Consider the following 14716-nt stretch of genomic DNA (forward strand, 5'->3'; position numbering starts at 1 on the left):
ATACAACTGTGAAGGCATTGAGGGACAAAAGCAGATAATACCAAAGGTATGGGGAAAACCCCTCAAATCTTGTTGATAACTAAAAAAGGTGACCAGGAGAACTCACTACTTACAAACTTATATGCTTACTTTCCCATCTAAAACATTTATGAGACTTATCTATGCACAAATTCAGGACACCTTCAGTGAGGTTGAGAAATTTAACAGTGGACCACAGCTTTAGTATTTCATAATTGACTGCTATAGAGAATGTAAGATCTCATTTTGCTTTTTTGTTGATTATGAAAAAGCATTTGACTCAGTAAAAATAATCATATCTTTAATAGGCTCTTTTACAATACAATGGATGCTTGCCAAAAGTATTTATTTCTATGATAGAGGAGATCCAGTGCAGAATTCAGAGAGGGATTCTTTCTCTGTGAGTGGCGAGATACTACAGATGGTCTTGCCTGAGAATAACATTATGTATTATATAACAATATACGGATTGCATCAAGCCCTAAGATACTGTGAAGCCTTCTGGAAGAGATCTGTAATGACCCAGAGTTTGGCCAGTCCATCCACGCAGAAAGAGCAGATAAATGAAGATTATCTCCTGGATTTCACCATGCATGAACAGCCTATAGAGTTTGTCTAACACTATGCATATCTAGTACAGACAATAGAGAGCAATAAGTATTAAGTAGCCACCATTCTCCAAGCACTGTGCTCACCACTGGAGATAGAAGTACAAAGAATGAAACAACCTCTGTTTACAAAGCTTCTAGACTTTTTTGGGGGGGTGAGGGATGGAGGCAATAAGTGTATATAAACACATCAAGCATAAATAGAACGTTAAAAAGATAAGTATTTGGGAGGGGAAGGCACTAACCCTAAATTTGTGTTTGTTATGTTACTAGTTATAACTTGGAGGAAGAGATGTCCACATTGGCATAGGTCCCAAATGGTCATAGAAAACCCCCTGCACCAGCTTGCACTATCTGGAGTGGACACTTGGTTCCCTAACATAATTCCCTTAGAGGTGGTCCATTAAGTTTTAATTTCCTTTTACAGTTCTGTGATAATCTGATGCTGATATTTAAAATTTTTTCTCATCCCACGCCCTTACCAATTCCTTACCCCAGAACTTGGACCACCAATTTCCCATTTCAGGCCCATGGTCAATGCATACTAGGCTGGGCCTGCTAGATCTATTCATTTTACCTTGCTTCATGAATGGCTGTGCTTCTTTGCCTGCATTCCAAACTGGTTCACAATGGAAGAGCCTATATCTACTTTAAAAACTGAAAGTGGAAAAGGAGTTAATTCTTTGTGAAGCCCTTCAGAGATCCCTGTGTTTAGATCTAGTCACCAGAGTTTAGTGAACACTCAAGTGTTTTGTCATCTTCATTGTTCTCTTTGGAACAATTAATTTTGAAAGCCTGAATATTTGCTGTGCTAGACATACTGAACATTCATTTAAATTTCTCTCTTACCTTCCTCTCTCCTCACCTTCTCATCTGTGTTGAAACTGATGGAACCTCTTAAGAAAAATGTACAAGAAAAAGAAAGAGTTGAAAGGTTTTGACTGAGTTGACTGAGGTTTTTAGTGGACTAATAGTGCAATGTTGAGTGAGCAGTGCAACATGGTAACTAAAGAAGTAACTGATTATTAAGAAACTCTCATTCAACTTGATTGTCATTCATGCTCTGTCTTGGGATCCCTTTTGTGTTCCACACTCCAAGTTTAGTGCAGAAGAGACTCCAAGGACCTCAGACACACCCACCAGACATATATGCAATATAGAATGAATAAGCCCAGGCTTTTTCATCATAGCTCCCCAATGCTGAATCACTACATGGTGAAGGCACAAAGTTCTAGAACAGCCAAACCCTTGCCACATTGACCCTTCTCATTGACACCTAACCCCTGTACTTTCTCAGGCAGCAAACCCTAATCTGTTATGGCACTTGAATTAATCTCAACCATTTACCAAGCTCTGGATTCACTGGCATTTCCCTGGATGGGCTCTTTTCCCATGAGGACTAAAAAATGAATTGAATAGAGCTAGCTGCTAGGGCTGTCTCTTCATTGCTCTTCAAATGCTAACATCACTGCTAAGAAAAATACTGGGACCCAATTTCAGGGCTTAAAACACCAATGAAGCACACTTATCTAAACCTAGCTCCAGAAGCAAGAGAAAAGGAGAAAAGCAAGATCAAAACCAATGTTAGTAGAAAATTCCACTACCTAGGGATCCGAAACTATACCAAAAAAAACCCCATCAACTACTGAGGATCCTCACCCAGGCATGCCCACAAATCAGTCTCAAAACTCCATTCTCCTTTCTTTACACTGCATTCCATTCTATACTCACTTTTTCACAAACACCTTGGGGAAACTCTCTAGCCCATGTCAAATAATGATCAGTAATATCAAAGAGTATCTTAGTAATCTTAGAACACAGTGATGACCAATTATAGGATGCTTTTGTAGAGCAGGAGAAGAAACCCAGGGATGCAGGGATCCCAAACCAAAGTTCCCAGGCAAGGTCGCCTGGAACAAATTCATGGATGCAAGCATTCTTGAAGTCGAGGAGGCAAAGATTTATTACACAGGACTCTTTATAGAAGCTAATAGGGTATGGGGAGGGGTGAGGGGGGACATGTCAGTCAGGTGTTTGGGGGTGGGATTAGGGAGTGGTTAAGGCATGGTTGGTTCTTAAAGGAACATGAACATTTAGTATCTACTGTGGGGGTGTATTACCCAGAGTTCTCTAGGAAATAGCCCACAGTGGGGTTACTAGGGGTGTGGTCTTTACTGTGAAAGTCACTAAGTTCACTATCAGTGGGGGCTAAAGGGAATAGTTTCTCATCTAGTGTCTTGTTAGACAAAATACTAACGCTATGATACATGCTGGAAAGGTCAGTAAATAGTAAATATGGTTATGACTCAGTGTACTAAGTCAGAAGCAGAGATAAGTTGGAGCAGGCTGCCCTTTACCTAGAGAGAGAGCCTCAGAGAGAATATGTTTTGAGAACTAGATGTGTTTATGAGAACTCCATGTGTTTTGGAATTGGGGTTCAGGCACAGGCACCCAAGCAGAGGCTGTTAGAATTCAGGGTCGAAGCACAAGCACCTCATCACTGTGACTCCCCTTTCACTTTCATGCTCAGCTGTCTGCCTCTTAAGTCATATGTTTCCAGGATTTAACATAGCCTTAACTCATACAGAAGTCAAGTTCCTCCTCTGACTCATCTAATTCACTGTCTCTTTCCTGTATATAACAGACTCACTCCTCCAGACTACTTACTAAACACACTTCTCAAAACTCTCACACACCTAAGTGTTTCTCCCCCAGGCACACAAGCTGTTTCCCTTTGGCGAGCCTTCTCACACTCTTAAGAATGCCCCCTCTTCCTTCGTTTCTCTTGCTCTCTGGGACTGAGGGGTGAGTATAATACAGGGGTCTCAAAGAAGAAACTGTTAACCACCTTCCACATATTTTTATCACTTCTTTGAAGAGTTTCAGAATATTTAAATAACATTTCATTGCAGGTAAAAGTTTCCCCATATTCATACTCTTCATATTGACCCTCTTCCATGGCATAATATAACTGCTTTCTCGATTCTTTCTCTTTCTGCAATTGCTTCTAGCATCTTCATTGATTCTCTTCTTGCTGCAGTCTTTATCCTCCAGCTTTTCTCCTCTTAGAATTTCGTCTGCCAATCGTCTGCCAACCTTCGATTCCTTCTGCAGCTACTGTTTGGCTAAGCACGGTTGCTTCTTCCTCACGCTTTCTGCAGCAGCTCCTCCGCATCCCCTTGCACTCCTTTCAGGATAATTTTTAGTACACTATTCTCCGTTTCAATCTCTTACTGTTTATCTAAATCAATCTTCACCCCCAGAAGACTCATCCTCTGATTTTATGATTAGTATTTAAAAATCTCTGAGATCTATCACGAATCAGGGCAATCAATAACTAAAGATCTCAGAAATCTAATTACGGATCACTGCAATCCATACTTGCTCTAGGAGGTCACAGGATCATTTTTTTTTTAAATTCGGAATTCAACTTCACGATAAAAAAAAAAAACAAAAACTAACAAGTGTCGTTTCAGAGGCACCAATTGCGATGCAGGGGAACCAACCCCTGGATCTGGCTTCAGATTCCCCACCTCTGTCCCTTACAACCTGTGCTACTTTGGGGCAACTCACAAGCTGCCAGGGGCTTAGTTTCGTCATTTTAAAAATGAAGGGCTTGACCAGACGGCCTCCAAAACGATGATGCTGCGTCTAGGTCCAGGCTCCGAGAAGGCAGGACTAAGCCTCACCCCTTCGGCGTCCATGCAGTGCAGGCCCTAGCAGAGTGAGAGGCGCCTATCAGCGCTCATTGAAAAGATGAGAGGTTCCAAATGATCCAAGCTGGGGACTTGTGGGGATAAGGGGGATAAAGAAAGGGGGGACGCCTGCGAGAGCGAAACGTAGCTCAAATTGCAAAGGACTCCGAGCGAGGCAGTCAAAGCCCCAGAGAGAAAGCGGTCCGCCTGCGTTAAAAGGGAATGCAGCAGGCTGCTTTTCCCACCCCGCGGGCAACCAGGACGCAGAAGGTCAGCAAGCCGGACCTCTTCGCAACTTAGGAGGAAGTCGATAGCGCACACGGGGAAGAGCGTAGGCAAAACTCCAAGTCCTCCGTGCCCCCGCCCTCTTTTTCCGCACCCCACTCTTCCCCCGCCCGCTCCGTCGCACGGCGCGCAAGCGACGCCGGGAAATGCCCACATCCGGGAAACCTGGAGCGGAGTGCGGCCGCAGCAGCGGCGGCGGCGACACGGAGCGAAAGACAAAATGGCGGCGGCGCCGGTGGCGGCCCGGCGCTGAGGGGAGAGTCCGGTCCTCGCGGCCCCTCCCTCCCCCTCCCACACGTGCCGCGGTGGCCGGCTGCGCCCCCTTCCGCTCTCGGACCCGGCGCAGCTCCGATCCTGGGGGAGTCCCGGCACGGGTTCGAGCCTCAGCTCGAGCCAGGCCTCTAGCCCACGGACGTCGCCACCTTGGAGTCCCGCTCTCCTGCAGGTAGGTCCGGCGGGGCTGACCGGGCGGGTGGGGCCCGCTTTTTCCTCCGCCTGAGGCCCGGGCCCGTGGGGCGGTGGCTGCAGCGGCCCACGCCCATTCAGGCTGGCGGGGGTCCAGGGGCCACAGCCGCCTGCGGGAGGACAGGGCAAGGCTGCCCGGCCTGGTTTGGCCGGGTCGCGTTGACCTGAACTGTGCTTTGCCCGGGAGAAGATAGGAGTTTGGGTCTCGTTCGGTGCCGGAAGGAGAGCCCCCGGGCTTGGAGGCTTCGGAGCGGCCGGGACGGCTTCACTGGGCAGAGAATAGTGCTGACGGGAGGCTATCCATGTGTGCGTGCCCGGGGAGCCGGGACCTCTATGGGACCGACACAGCGCATCTTTCCTGGAGCATCTTCGTCATCTGGTCGTGGTCCCGTTATCGCCTCTCGAGGCGATCTTTCCTGGACTAGCCACCCAGGACCTCCTCCCAGCAAAGCCCCCTTGATAGCAATCTCCAAACTCCATATGACTGGGACAGCACCAAGAATTCTTTCATCCCCCTCCCCACCAATAAATAATCTTTTGAGCTTTGTGAAGTGCCCTCCCTATCCCGAATGAACCCCTTTGTAGTTTTCCTTCCTGTCTTTTAGGAGATAATACTGAAACCGGTACCCTAAGAATCTCTGGAAATCTATGTGCATAGAACTTTTTGAAAGCTTCTGTAATGTTGAGTTACTTTTAACATTTTGAAAGCTTCCATAATATTGGATTACTTTTAACATCTGGAAACTGATGGTAATGATTAAAGCAAGTGAATAAAGCAAAGGTGAATATATGATGGAGGTGAAGGAAGGGGGGGCTAAAAGAATTATGGATAATCCTCTTTTTTTTTTTGCTGTAGATATAAAAGAGTGTATTTCACGAGAAGTGCAGTTATAATAACCGTACTTTGTCCTTTTATGTGTGCTTCTCCAGTTAGGGCCTCAATAAATGTTTAATTCTGTTGGGGTTCCTGCTTATATAGGAATAAAATAGAGTGAAATTTTATACGTATGTTCAGTATGACGTTTTTGTGCATATGTAAATCTGAAGTGGTAAAGTTTCTGGGGAAAGTGGTAGTTCTTCCAGATTTTCAGAGCTAGAAGGAACTTTAAACCAAACTCCTACACTGGCAAATTCTTACCCTGGGGACTATGAACTTATTTTTTTTTTAATGTTTTGTTATCTATATTCTCAATATAATTGGTTTCTTTTGGAACCCTGTGTATTTTTTACTTTATGCATTTAAAAATATTATTCTGAAAAGGCATCTGTAAGCATTACTGCTCTGCCAAAAGGGTCCATGACACAAAAAAAGATTAAAAACTTATGCTATATAGCATTCCTTTCAGGTGGTCATTCCAGGTTCTGCTTAAACCCTAAGTGATGAGGCAGTGTAGTGCAAAGAATATGGGACTTGGGAGTCAGAAAATCTAGATTTGATTCCTGGTTCGTGAGTTCAGTTTCTCTTGTCTGTAAAATAGAAATAAAAACGTACTATTAGAGTTTTGTGAGGAAAAGGGGTTCATACACCTTAGAGTGCATTGTTAGTTATTATTTGTTATTATGGACTTGGCATGCCAGCCCGTTTCATTGGTGAACAGCTCTATTCATTAGTTCTTTATTTTGGACTCAAATCTACTGCCTTAAAACTTCTACTAAATTCAGGCCTGCTTGTTTCTAAAAATCATTTGCTAATTTGTCTACCTAAGGCCTTCTTTAGTAAATAGAGTAAATATTTTATAAGATATAGCTGTGACCTTTTAATTTTTTTCATCCTTGAGCATATCAGGATCATCATAATTCTCAAGCTGATTTCCTCATCCTTTGATTTGATTAGGGCTGAAGAAGTAACCTAGTCAATCTCATTGATTCTTACTTCTTACCCTAATATAACTTTACTGATTTCATTTGATACCCCTACCTTAGATTCCCCAGTGACCCAAGAATGCATCTTTGTAAAGTTTAGCAAATTGATATTTGATTTGTATGTTTTAGTGAGGTTATGAAAATTGATTGAATCTCAGATTATTCATTTTGATAGGATGTTGTTGCACTAAAAAGTTAGATTTCAAAATATTTCTCACTTTAAGGGAAAAGTAGAAGATAGAAAGTTGTAGTTTGAGTACCTGTTTTATACTAAAATGCCCACATTTGTAGTTTCTATAAGCAGGGTTATTTCTTCCTTTATGAATTTGACAGACAGATAAATAGGCTGCCTGATTCCCTCAGGCAATGAAGGAATTTGACTGGCTTAACAGTAAAGGAAGTGGCATTGTACTCCTCTGATCAGCAACTACTGCAGGAAACTAGGTCATGGCACATGCTGGGTAAGGCACATTCTTTCTGGTGGGTGAATGTTGATTGAACATGCCTTGCCATTGTTCAGAATCTCATGGACAAGCTTCTACCACATGTGTATGAGATTTTTGGATTCTCTTCTGTGGGTTTAACTTACCCATGACTTTTAGTTCTGATATTTTATGATTATATTCTTGGAACAATGCCAGCTTTGGTTACTTAGCTAGTTATTTACCTACTTTGGACAGCCTTTGCTTAAGTACTGAGAATTTTTTTAAAATATAGAAATGTGTTTAGTTAATATTTTTATCAATAGAAATGCAATCCCATTTTGTTTTCAGCTTGAGAGTAATAGTGATTCATCTGTGCTTCTTGTGTTCTCTAGAGATTCTGTTTATATCCAACATAATAAAATGTAGTTAATTATTTGAAAATCAATAGAAAGGCTATGAATATTGTATACACTCTTATAATACTGTATACCATGAGGCTTTTTGTTTCTTTGAAAAGAATGATCATAACTTCCTCTGAAAAACTAAAGATGAACATCACACAGAGTATAATGGAAAGATGCATGATGGGTATGAACAGGTGACAACATATAACTAAAGAAGAACTTTGAAGAACAAAATTAAAGGATATAATCAAATAGTTGTATGATAGAAAGAAGCAATAGGGTGATCAGGTGATGAGAGTGAGGATTTTGCCCTAAGAAAGAAATTGAGAGACTTGCCATTCAGGTTTTAATTAAGAATAAGCTCAGCACAAAGCTTGACAAAACCCAAGAGATAGGTCTTGGTAGTTCTCAGAAATTTCCTTGTGTTATGTAGTATCTGATAGTACTGTTGATTTTTTTCAGTTATCATATTACTGATAATCTCATATAATGCTTTATGCTTTACAAAGTATTTTTCTTACAACAACCTTGTGAGGTAATAAGCTATCATCATCATTATTATCATTTCCATTATATACATGAGAGAACAAGGGACACCCAGAGAAAATTGACCGAGCTGAGAGAGATAGTCTTGTTCATGGAAAGCAAGAGGCCAGTATCACTGGATCGAAGAGTACCATGGTAAGGAATAAGGTATAAGAAAACTGAAATTGTAGGAGAGGACTAGGTTATGAAAGTCTTTGAATGCCAAACAGAGCATTTTGTATTTAATTCTGGAGGTGATAAAGAGTTTATTGAATAGGGAGTTGACAAAGTCAGGCCTATGCTTTAGGAAAATCACTTTGGTGACTGAATGGAGGATGAGGTGGAGTGGAGAGAGCCTTGGGGGAGGCAGACCGGCAAGCTGTTGCAGTAGTCCAGATATGAATTGATGAGGGCCTGCATCAGGGTGGTGGCAATGTCAAAGGAAAGGGGAGTTTTGGAGAGATGTGACATTGACAGAACTTGGCAACAGACTGGATATGGGGGCGGGGAAGTGAGAGTGAGGAGTCAGTGATGAGATCTAGGTTGTATCCCTAGGGAACTTGGAGTATAGTGTTGCCCTCTACAGTAATAGGGAAGGTAGGAAAGGAGAAAGCCATTTGGTGTTGGATGTGTTGAGGTTTAGATGTCTGCTGGACATCCAGTTCATGATATCTAAATGGCAGTTGGAGATTGGCAATCAGCAGAGAGATGGGGCAGGCTAGGTAGATTTGAGAATTATCAGCATAGAGATGGTAATTAAATCCAAGGGAGCTGATGAGATCACCAAAGGAAGTAGTTTAGAGGTAGAGGAGAAGAGGGCCTAAGGTAGAACCTGGTGGGACACTTTTGGCTAGAGGGGGTGTGATCAGGTTGAAGATCCAGTGAAGGAGATGAAAAAGGAATGGTTAGACAGGTGGGAAGAAAATCAGGAGAATGGTGTCCCAAAAACCTAGAGAGAAGAGCGTGTCAAGGAGAAAAGGGTAATCAACAGTGTCAAAGGTTACAGAAAGGTCTTGAGAAAAGACCATTGGATTTGGCGATTAAGAGATCATTGGGAACTTTGGAGAGAACAGTTTTGGTGAAATGATAAAGTCAGGGGCCAGGTTGTAAGGTGTTAAGAAGAGAGTGAGAGAAGAGAAAGTGAAGGCACCTGTTGTAGATGGCGTTTTCGAGTCTAGCCACAAAGGGCGGAAGAGATGTAAGATGATAGTTAGCAGGAGAGGGAAGGATCAAATGAGGGTTTTTTGAGGCTAGGGGAAACATGGGCATGTTTATAGGCAATAGGGAAGCAGGCAGTAGAGAGGGGTAGAGATTGAAAATAGAATGGGAGTGATGGAAGGGACAATCTATTGGGAGGAGACAGGATGGAATGGGATCCCTTAGCTTTGTTAAGAAGTAAGGTCACTTCATCATGTGAGATAGGGGTAAAGGAGGAAATAGTGAGAGAAGGCATATGAGATGAAGAAGAGAAGAAAACAGGGAGCTTGTGGTGTATTGCCTCAATTTTTTTTTTAATATATGAAGCAGCAGTTCTCAGCTGAGAAGGTTGGAGAAGGATGAAAAGGTTCAGTAGAGCTGCTGTGAATAGTATGATAGTGCATGAAGGAGATATGGTAAGATTGCTGAATAGCAGTAAGGGCCCAGTTGAGGTTGTTTAACATAAATGTGTAGTGGATCCAATCATAATAGTTGCTTAATTTTTTTCCACTTTTGTTCAGCAGCACTTGTGTAGGAGTGAAGGTGTGCTTAGTGAGTGGTGGGAGTGATCCAGGACTCAGACTTGGCAGGACTAGATTAGTGAAAAAATGATAAGGGACGCTAGTAGAGGACCATATTGAGTTAAATTGGTTCATGAAGGAGTCTAAGATGGAGAAAAGAGAAGAGTGGCTAGAGCACAGGAGGTAGCCTCAGAGAAAATTGAGGGGTCAAGGGATTGGAGAGCAAGTTGTGAGTGAAAAGTGAAGGCAGAGGGAGAGGTAAACAACTGGTAGATTATGGTCAGATTAGAGAATTTCAGAATTCTTGAACATGAAGATATATATTTTTGGGTGATGGCAAGATCAAGGATATGATCATCTTTGTATGTGGCTGAGGTTTTTAGGGTGTTTGAGGGAGTATAACCCATTATTATTATTTGAGCCATTAAGTAATAATCAGTATGCCTTAGATCACAACTTTTTTAAAATTTAGAAATGTGAGGTTGAATAAAATATTTAATGTGAAATCGGTGAGCTTTTGAAAAGAGATTTATAAATTCCACACATTTGTATCTAGGTATTTTTTGAATATCACTGATTTTGCCTCAGTCCTTCCACTAAAGTTTTGCTCTCATGCTTCGTTGCAACATATATGTTTCAAAGGCTATGCTAGTTGAAATATAAGTTTTGGCAGATCCTAATTAGCTGAATATATCATCTGAGGAAAAAACTAGCTAAATTCAGTGGTATTTGACACCAGAAGGAAGGATGGCTACTGAATGACAATTTTTTTTTTGTTGTTACAATAACTCATGAAGATTGTTTATTTAGGTGTGTTGGGGTTATGATCTGTATTATTAAAGGCAATACTGTCTCTTTAATGATATATTCTAGAATTTTTCTAGAAATTGAAGTCAAGTTCACTGATAAAGAGTTTGCAGTCTCTAGTCTCTTCCCATTTTCCATGATATTTCGAATACTGTTCACAGTGGCTTAGAAATCATATATGCTAGTTGTTTTAGAACCTGAGGGTTATGTTCATTTGGGCCAAGTAACTTGAATTCATCAAGGGCCTCTAGGTGTTCTTTTACTATCTCCTTATCTTGAGTATCAGCTGTTAGTCATTTTTGTTCTGTCATTTCTTTCAGTGCGAAGGTTATTCTTCCTGTCAGAGAAACAGAATCACAATAAGAACTGAAGATTGACTAGCCTAGGTTATGTACCCCAAGGAGTTTATTGATGAAAAAAAGAAAGTCCCTTATGCACTAAAATATTTGTAGCGCCATTTTTTTTGTATTAGCAAAAAACTGAAAACAAAGTAGATGCTGGTCGATTGACTTAAATTGTATTACATGAATGTGATGGAATATTACCGTGGTATAAGAAACAAAGTATGATGAATACAAAGAAGCATTGAAAGACTTATTAGGCATGCTGTTGCAAGGTAAAGTAAGCAGAGCCAAAAATATATATACACAGTCGCTTGTTGTGGTGCTCTTCAGTCCTGTCTGACTCTGTGACCTCATTTGGGGTTTTCTTGGCAAAGATACTTGAGTGGTTTGTCATTTCCTTCTGCAGCTGAGGAACTGAGGCAGACAGGGTTCAGGGACTTGCGCAGGGTCACACAGCTAGTGTCCGAGGTCAAATTTGAACTCAGGAGGATGAGGCTTCCTGATTCTAGGCCTGGTACTCTATGCATTGTGCCACCTAGCTGCTCCTATACAATGACTGTATGCATGTAAATGAAGAGAATCACCAAACCACCAAAAAAATCAAATGTAAGTATTGCAAAATCTCCAAAGTTTTAGAAGACACATTTCCGCCTCCTCCTTTACAAAGGTGAGAGGTTGGTGAGTCAACAAAAATTTATTAAGTGTGCAGTATGTGCCAGGCACTTTGTTAAGTTCTAAGAATACTAGTATAGGTAAAGAAAGATATTCCTTGCCCTTAAGGAGTTTATGTTCTAATAGGAAAAACCATACATAGAAGAAAGCTCAAAAGGGGGGGATTGTAACCACTGGAAAAACTCCAAGTAGTGCAGCCTGATGGGAAATGAAGAGAAGGTTAATCTGGTTACCCTCCTGAAATGGAGGTTCTAGGAGAAGTATCCAGTCAAAGGGATGGTCTTAAGGGGCAGAAGGTACTTCGGAGGTGTCATTTCCAGAGCTGAAGTGACCTTCCAGAATAGAGATTTCTGGGGCATGATAGAGACCAGAGGAATGCAGCCTAGTGAGCAATGAAGAGATGTTTACGAGTAAGGATCATTTGCATATATTTCCAGACTTTTTCTCTGTGGTGTTTTGCTGATTTTTTTCTCTTCCCCTTTAAAAAAAGATCTTTGTTATATAGAATGACTCTGCATGGGGGCAGAGGGAAATTTAGGCTATGTAAAAACAAGATAGCAATAGTTTTATTTTTTTTTAAGTGAGCATCTCTGCCTTCTCTGTGCTATCAGCTAACATTTTCACATCCTCTCCAAGCAAACATCCTATCCCTCCTTTGATCTTCCGTTTTCGCCCAGTATAACTCGGAGAGAAAAACAACACAACCCTTTTTGTTTTCCTTAGCCTCTTTTGCTAGGTTCAACCTATCCTGAGCTTTAGCATTTTTTATGAACTGCAGGAAGGTGCTATGATTTTCTCTCTTCATTCTCTGTTACATGGTATTCCATCTTCTTTTTCTTTTTTTTACATTGCTGGTAAGTTTATCCACATCATTCTCTTTAAATATATTTCATTTTTTTCTTATTGGAATTTTTTTCCCTTTGTGTCTTAAGAATTTTATTCCTCAACAGGTACTGTTCTCCTTGGATAACTTCCCTTGTAATATTTTAATCCTTGAGATCCTACCCATTTTTCCTCTGAACTCTTTGAAACCTGTTTTCTCAGAGGCTAATGTTCACGTCAGACTGTGCTTGGATTTACTTTTTTATAACACAAACTCTAGGAAAAATTGGTCATTTTCCCCCCAGTTCCCATCATTTCTATGCTAAGTAACCAGTTCCTCCCTGTTCATAAGAATCGCATAGGGCCGCAGTAGAATTTCACCTCGTTGATCTCTCCATTTTTTAAGGATAAAATTATCATTTATGCAGTTCAAAAAGTTATTAGTTACTAAGGAGAACTGTAGTAGATATCTGAATAATTAAAGTCCACCATAATTACTATAGCTTGCCCTTGTGCCAGACTCATGATTTTTTCCAGATGAGCCGTCTCTGCTCTTTCTTTCCAGGTGGTCTATAGTATACCCCAAGAATGAAATCACTTCTGTTTCACTCTCCATTTATCTTCATCCAGATACTCTCTATCATGCTTCCCTGCACTAGTTTCTAAGTTCTAAGATTTCCTCCCATAAATCTATTTGCTTTTTATACTGCTTCCCCATTCTCCTTTTTAACCTGTCCTATTTCTTTTGAATATGTTATATTCATCTAGAGTCGTTTTCTAGACCTGATTTCATCCCATCATGCCCTAATGATAGATGTGAGGTTAAATATGCGTTCTTGTATTAGGACCTAGTCTAGTTTCCTCATGTTTGCCAAGCTTTAGACTTTTGAGTATGACATTTGAGGCCATATTTTAACCTACTGTCCCCTTTCTTGGGTCCTATGATCCAGTAGCTGTAGAATGAAGTAAATGAATTTAAGAGATACTTTGAAGCTACAAGTTCTCTACGCTGTGATGAGATCACCAAATGAGTGATCACCTGTCATCTCAGTACATATTATTGCTGATTTATATATCCCAACCTTAGTCTCTCTCTTTAGGTCCAGTGCTATATCACCAGTTGCCAGTTAAATGTCTCCAAATGGATGTCCCATAAGCATATCGAACTTAGCATGTTCAAAACAGATCTCATTATCTTTTCTCCAAGACCCTCATCTGTTAACTTCCTCTTCTGTCATTGGCAACCAGCTTTGCCATCTCAGTCATTCTTGACTTTTCCCTCTTCCACTTCTAGACACTTGTCAAGTCTTAACAGTTCTAACTCCATAACATCTCTCGTATCTGCCCCCCTCTCCCAAATGACCACTACTGTAGTTCAGGCCTTCCAACATCTTCCATCTTAACTGTTGCAGTAGCCTCTTATAAGATTGGTTTCCCTACATCCAGTCTCTCCCTTTTCTAATCCATCCTCTATGCAGCTGCTCAAATCAGTGTTCCAAAAGCACAGCTAACCCTGTTACTCCTCTGCTCAGGAAGGTGTAGTGGTTCCTTATTGCTTCTAAGATAAAAAACAAACTTCGTTTGACATTTTAAATCCTTCATATTCTGGCTGTAGCCTGCTCTTCCAGACTAGTATTGCTGCCCTTCACACACAACTTGTTTTCTTTATATGTGACATTGAATGTCCTATCTCTTTGCTTTTGCACAGGTTGTTCCCTATACCTATGGGGCATTCTTCTCACCTCCAACTCTTGGACACCCTAGCTTCCTTTAAAGTTTCTACAGTTGCTAATACACATCATTAGCCCTCTCATAACTGCCCTTGAAATTACTTTGTATTCACTTTGTAAATATCATGTATTTATTTATTTGTATTCATGGTGTTTCTATCCAGCAAAAGCTTAAGGTTTTCCAAAATGTTTTATATATATCATTTCACTTTATTCTAACAGTACCCAAGTAAGGTAAATGCTGTATCCCCATTTTACTCTTGAAGAAACTAAGGCTAAGAGAAGTCAAATTACTTCTCCAGGTTTACAGTTAGAAAAAAAAAATATTTAGTAAG

At 40.9% G+C, this 14716-nt stretch overlaps 1 protein-coding gene across 1 annotated transcript in view; it reads left to right on the forward strand.

Annotated features, from left to right (window-relative positions):
- The first annotated feature begins 4778 nt into the window (after positions 1 to 4778).
- LATS1 (large tumor suppressor kinase 1) overlaps positions 4779 to 14716 on the forward strand; it is a 54965-nt gene continuing 45027 nt past the window's right edge. Inside the window, exon 1 of the mRNA XM_036766796.1 lies at positions 4779 to 5051. The gene's annotated coding sequence lies outside the window, so the exon portion shown is untranslated. The remainder of the gene's footprint in view (positions 5052 to 14716) is intronic.

Source organism: Trichosurus vulpecula, chromosome 7 (assembly GCF_011100635.1).
Source record: "Trichosurus vulpecula isolate mTriVul1 chromosome 7, mTriVul1.pri, whole genome shotgun sequence".
In the NCBI taxonomy this organism is placed as follows: Eukaryota; Metazoa; Chordata; class Mammalia; order Diprotodontia; family Phalangeridae; genus Trichosurus; species Trichosurus vulpecula.